This window comes from Herpailurus yagouaroundi, unplaced genomic scaffold (genome assembly GCF_014898765.1).
Source record: "Herpailurus yagouaroundi ecotype Mexico unplaced genomic scaffold, PumYag 159, whole genome shotgun sequence".
NCBI classification, from domain to species: Eukaryota; Metazoa; Chordata; class Mammalia; order Carnivora; family Felidae; genus Herpailurus; species Herpailurus yagouaroundi.
Genome location: NW_024412400.1, coordinates 9,142,054 through 9,148,053, shown reverse-complemented (window position 1 = coordinate 9,148,053; position 6,000 = coordinate 9,142,054). Strand labels below are relative to the sequence as shown.

General features: G+C 40.7%; 1 protein-coding gene across 6 annotated transcripts in view; it reads left to right on the top strand.

The window, feature by feature from the left end:
• ULK4 (unc-51 like kinase 4) overlaps positions 1-6,000 on the top strand; it is a 586,637-nt gene that overhangs the window by 294,308 nt on the left and 286,329 nt on the right. The gene's annotated exons all lie outside the window — the stretch shown is intronic.

The window sequence follows — 6,000 nt, the reverse complement described above, 5'->3', positions numbered from 1 at the left end:
CCCCCCCCCCCCATCTCTGCCCCTACCCCGCTCATGCTGTCTCTCAAAATAAATAAGTGAACTTTAAAAAAAAAGGAAGTTAAAACAACTTTAAAAAATTGTTTTAAAAAAATACACATCTTTGTGTAACCCACTGTTACCTGTTATAACTGTCATATAAGTTATTAATGGTTACCTGCAAATATACTGCTAGACAAAGTAGCCAAGAGTTGATTGGACACAAAAGATCACAGGTCAAATAGAAAAATTCTCACATCACACAATTCGCTGAATCAGTTAAGCACACACAGTGAGAAGCAAGGATTGAGGTAAGTTAACACATTTTAAGGAGGGTGCAGGCGAGCTGGCATGCACAGGCCCCAAATCCTGGGGGACGGGGTAGTCATCTCTCACCCCTGCCTGCTACATCAGCCCTCCTCAGCGTTGAAACGTGAGGAAGAGGGCCCACCAACAGAAAATGTCTCAGGCCAGCAATACGTATTTGCTGTCTGAGAGAGACACTGAGACGTGCGCAGGTGGCCCTGGCTGCAGCTTTGACCGTGTGCTTGCTGAACATCCGTGGCTTTTGTGTGTTTCTTCGGCAAAGAACACGCCGGACCTGAACAGATGTCATCAGTGCGTGGCTTAACTCTGTCTGCATGTTGTACTGAATATTTGGTGCTTCCTGGTCTTATATTTAGTTTAATGTTTAGTATATCATGAATGTTCAGGGTCTGGGGTCTCGTGCATGTTTAATGACTTGTGAATCCTTTGGTCCTCTCCTCCATCTCCATTCATGCTCAGCACGCTTCTGTTCTACACGTCCGTGTCATCGACTTCAAGCATCCCTTTTTTTCTTCCTTGTTTCTGCGTCTGAATGAAATACTCTCAAGTGACAGAGAAACGTGCTTTATGTCACCTGATGTCTTATGTGAGGCCCTCACAGCAGCATTCTTCTCTTCTTAGTGACTTCCCATTCCATCTGTCAAAGGATTGAACTCCTGCAGAACCCTCTGTGGTATGTGGTGATTACCTCCCCGGCCACACGCCTTACTTCTCTTTCCCTTCCTGTGCTTTCACCGTCCTGACCTCTCCATTCACTGAATAGGCTGTGCTTAGGGCTGCTTTTCTCCTACCTCAGGACCTTTGCTTCTCCTAGTCTCTCCCAGAATGTTCTTCTCCCATCTCTTCGCATGGCAGAGTTCATTCCATCCTGCAGATTCCAGAGATACTTGCTTTTCCTCTTGTCTGAAATAGTCTGTGAGAATAAGGGGCGGTAGCTGTGTCTCTAGCTTCACCTACCATCTGACAGGAAGTAGCCTTAGGTGTTGAGTAGCCACACATTAAATATCTGTCGGATAGGTGAGGGTAGAGTGCATTATCATTCTCAGTGCAGTGCTGGGCCTAAAATGCAAACGATTTTTTAAGATTTTTGTACAAGTATGTATCAACAAAATTGGTCCGTGGTTTCTGTGTCGAGTTCACTACTGTGGTTTTTTTTTTAACTTTGTATTTGGAAATATTTCTGGTTTCACCAATAATTGCAAAAGTAGGACAGAGAGGTCCTGTGTTCCTCGCGTAGTTTCCCACCGTGGTTCTGTCTTCTGTAACTCTAGTACGATACCACGACCAGAAAGTCTACATTGGTAACTGCATAGTTCGCTTGACGTGCATTTGGTGACATTTGTTTTATGGCTCAGGATGGGGCCTGCCTTGGTTTAGGTTCTGTGGACCTTTGAAAGGAATGTGTATTCTCGCATTTCTTGGAGCGGATGAGATCCCGTTGGCTGATGGTGGTGTTGAGTTCTTCCGTATCCTTGCTGGTTTCCTGTCTAGTTATTCTGTCAACTGTGGAGAGGTGGGCGTGGAAGTCTTCAGCTGTAATTGTGGCTCGGTCACTTCTCCTTGTCTCCCACTTGGTTCTTCGGTGTTTTGCAGCTGTGTTGTTTCATATTCATACAAACCAAGGATGTTCATATCTTGTTGATGATTGGCACGATTATGTAATCTTATCATTATTTATTATTTATTTATGGTTATTTTATTTTTATGTAATGTCTGTGTTCCTTCTGATTTTCTTTCCTCTGTAGTCTGTTTTTTCTAATATCAGTACAGCCACACCTGCTTTCTTTTGATTCATGTTTGCATGGCATATCTTTTTCCATCCTCTTGAAGCCGCCTTTATCTCTATATTTTAAATGAGTTACTTGTAGACAGCATATATTTGGGTCCTTTCTCTCCCCACCCCCCCCAATCCACTCTGCAAGTCTGGCTTTTCAGTGATGTATTTATATGCTATATATTTAATATAATTATTGATACGTTATGTTAGTAAGTTTGCCATTTCTAGTTTCCCCCTTTTTTTGTTGTTGATCCTCTGTTTTCTTTTTCCTGCCATTCTGTGGATTACTTGGACATTTTCTTGGAATTCCATTTTGATTTGTCTATAGCATTTTTGAGTGTATCTCGTTATAGGTTTGTTAGTTGTTATTCTTGGTATCATAATTTATAAACATGCACATAAGTTATAATGATCTAATACTGTCCTATTTTTTGCCAGTTAGAATAAAGCATGGAAACTTGATCTCCCTTCACAGGAAGTTCTTTTGTTTATAAAATTCAGCTCTGAAGCTGTCAGGTCATGTTTTTTTGTTTTTTGTTTTTTGTTTTTTTTCTTTTTCTAAGTTTTTGTTTCCATTCCATTTAGTTAACATATGTAATATTAGTTTGCGGAATACAATGTAGTGATTCATCACATATATATAACACCCACTGCTCATCACAAGTACCGTTCTTTTTTTTTTTTTTTTTTTTAATTTTTTTTTTTTCAACATTTATTTATTTTTGGGACAGAGAGAGACAGAGCATGAACGGGGGAGGGGCAGAGAGAGAGGGAGACACAGAATTGGAAACAGGCTCCAGGCTCTGAGCCATCAGCCCAGAGCCCGATGCGGGGCTCAAACTCACGGAGCGCGAGATCGTGACCTGGCTGAAGTCGGACGCTTAACCGACTGCGCCACCCAGGCGCCCCTCAAGTACCGTTCTTAATACCCATCACCCATTTAGCCCATCCTCCTGCCCACCTCGCCTCTAGCCACCCTCAGTTTGTTCTCTGTGGTTAAGAGTCTGTTTTATGGTTTGCCTGTCTCTTTTTTTTTTCTATATTCATCTGTTTCATTTTTTAAATTGAACATAGGAGTGAAGTCATATGGTATTTGTCTTTCTCAGATGGACTTATTTCACAAAGAATTTAGTGAATTTACTATATATACCACAACTTTTTTTTTTTTATTGTCAAATTGGTTTCCATACAACACCCAGTGCTCATCCCAACAGGTGCCCTCCTCAGTGCCCATCACCCACTTTCCCCTCCCTCCCACCCCCCATCAACCCTCAGTTGATTCTCAGTTTTTAAGGGTCTCTTATGCTTTGGCTGTCTCCCTCTCTTTTTTTTTTTCTTCCCCTCCCCCTTGGTCTTCTGTTAAGTTTCTCAGGATCCACATAAGAGTGAAAACATATGGTATCTGTCTTTCTCGGTATGACTGATTTCACTTAGCATAACACTCTCCAGTTCCATCCACGTTGCTACAAAAGACCATATTTCATTCTTTCTCATTGCCACGTAGTATTCCATTGTGTATATAAACCACAACTTTTTTTTTTTTAGAGACTTTTTTTTTTTTTTAATGTTTACTTATTTTTGACACAGAGAGACAGAGCATGAATGGGGGAGGGTCAGAGAGAGGGAGACACAGAATCTGAAACAGGCTCCAGGCTCTGAGCTGTCAACACAGAGCCTGATGCGGGGCTTGAACTCACGGACTGCGAGATCATGACCTGAGCCGAAGTCGGCCGCTTGACCGACTGAGCCACCCAGGCGCCCCAAACCACAACTTCTTTATCCATTCATCAGTTGGTGGACATTTAGGCTCTTTCCTTAGTTTGCCTATTGTTGATAATGCTGCTGTAAACATCGGGGTGCATATGTCCCTTCAAAGCTGTATTTTTGTATCCTTTGGGTAAATACCTAGTGGTGTAATTGCTAGCTCAAAGTAGTTCTATTTTTAACTTTTTGAGGACCTTCCATACTGTTTTCCAGAGGGTCCACACCCCTTGGCAATCCCACCAACAGTGTAAGAAGGTTCCTCTTTCTCTACATGCTCGCCAATATCTCTTTCCGGTGTTGTTGATTTTAGCCATTCTGACAGGTGTGAGGTGGTATCTCATTGTAGTTGTGATTTATTTCCCTGATGGTGAGTGTTGTTGAGGATTTTTTCATGTGTATGTTGGCCATCTGGATGTCTTCTTTGGAAAAATGTTCATGTTTTCTGTCCATTTCTTAACTGAATTAGTTTTTCAGTGTTGAGTTTGATAACTTCTTTATAGATTTTGGATACTAACCCTTTAGCAGATATGTCATTTGGAAATGTCTTCTCCTGTTCCAACATTGCCTTTTAGTTTTGTTGATTGTTTCCTCCGCTGTGCAGAAGCTTTTTATCTTAATGAGGTCCCAATAGTTCATTTTTGCTTTAGTTTCCCTTGTCTCTAGAGATGTATCTAGTAAGAAGTTGCTGTGGCCAATATCAAAGAGGTTGTCGCCTGTGTTCTCCTTTAGGATTTTGATGGTTTCTTGTCTCACATTTAGGTCTTTCATCAATTTTGAATTTATTTTTGTGTATAGTGTTAAGAAAGTGACCCAGTTTCATTCTTCTCTGTGTCACCATTCAGTTTTCCCAACACCGTTTGTTGACGAGACTGTCTTTTTTCCACTGGTTATTCTTTCCTACTTTGTCAAAGATTGGCTGACCATATAGTTGTGGGTGTATTTCTGGGTTTTCTGTTCTGTTCTTTTGATCTATGTGTTTGTTTTTGTTCCAGAACCAGACTGTCTTGATCACTACAGCTTTGTAATATAACTTGACATCCAGAATTGTGATGCGTCCGGCTTTCCTTTTCTTCTTCAGGATTGCTTTGGCTTTTTGGGGTCTTTTGTAGTTCCATGTCAATTTCAAGATTGTTCTAGCTCTGTAAAAACTTCTGGTTGTATTTCATAGGGGTTGCATTAAATGTGTAGATTGCTTTAGGTAGTACAGACATTTTAACAATATTTGCTCTTCTTCATGAGCATGGAATGTTTTTCCATGTCTTTTTTTAAGTTATTTTTGGGAGAGCGCAAGCAGGGGAGGGTCAGAGAGGGGGACAGAAGATCTGAAGCAGGCTGTGCGCTGACAAGCTGACAGCAGCGAGCCCAGTGTGGGGCTCAAACTCACAAACTGTGAGATCATGACCTGAGCCGAAGTCAGGTCAACTGACTGAGCCACCCAGGTGCCCTGGAATGTTTTTCCAGTTCTTTGTGTCATCTTCAGCTGCTTTCATAAGTGTTCTATAGTTTTTAGAATACAGTTCTTTTACCTCTTTGGTTAGGTTTATTCTAGATATCTTATGGTTTTTGGTGCAATTGTAAATGGGATGGATTCCTTGATTTCTCTTTCTGCTATTTCATTATTTCTGTACAGAAATGCAACAGATGTCTGTATGTTGATTTTATGTCCTGTTACTTTGTTGAATTCATGTATCAGTTCTAGCAATTTTTTTGGTGAAGTCTTTCAGGGTTTCCACATAGAGTCTGTGGAGAGTGAAAGTTTTACACAGATGTCGTCTGTAAAGAAAGTTTGACTACTTCTTTGCTGATTTAGAAGCATTTTATTTCTTTTTGTTGTTGGATTGCTTTGGCAAGGCCTTCCAGTACTATGTTAAATAGTATTGTTGAGAGTGGACATTCCTTTTTTGTTCCTGAGCATAGAGGAAAAGCTCTCAGTTGTTCCCTGTTGAGGATGATATTATTGTGGGTCTTCCATATATAGCCTTTATGATGTTGGGATATGTTCCCTCTGTCCTTACTTTGTTGAAGATTTTTATCAAGAAATGATGCTGTACTTTGTCAAATGCTTTTTCTGCATCTATTGACAGGATCATATGGTTCTTATCCTTTCTTTTATTAATGTGGTGTATCATGTTGAT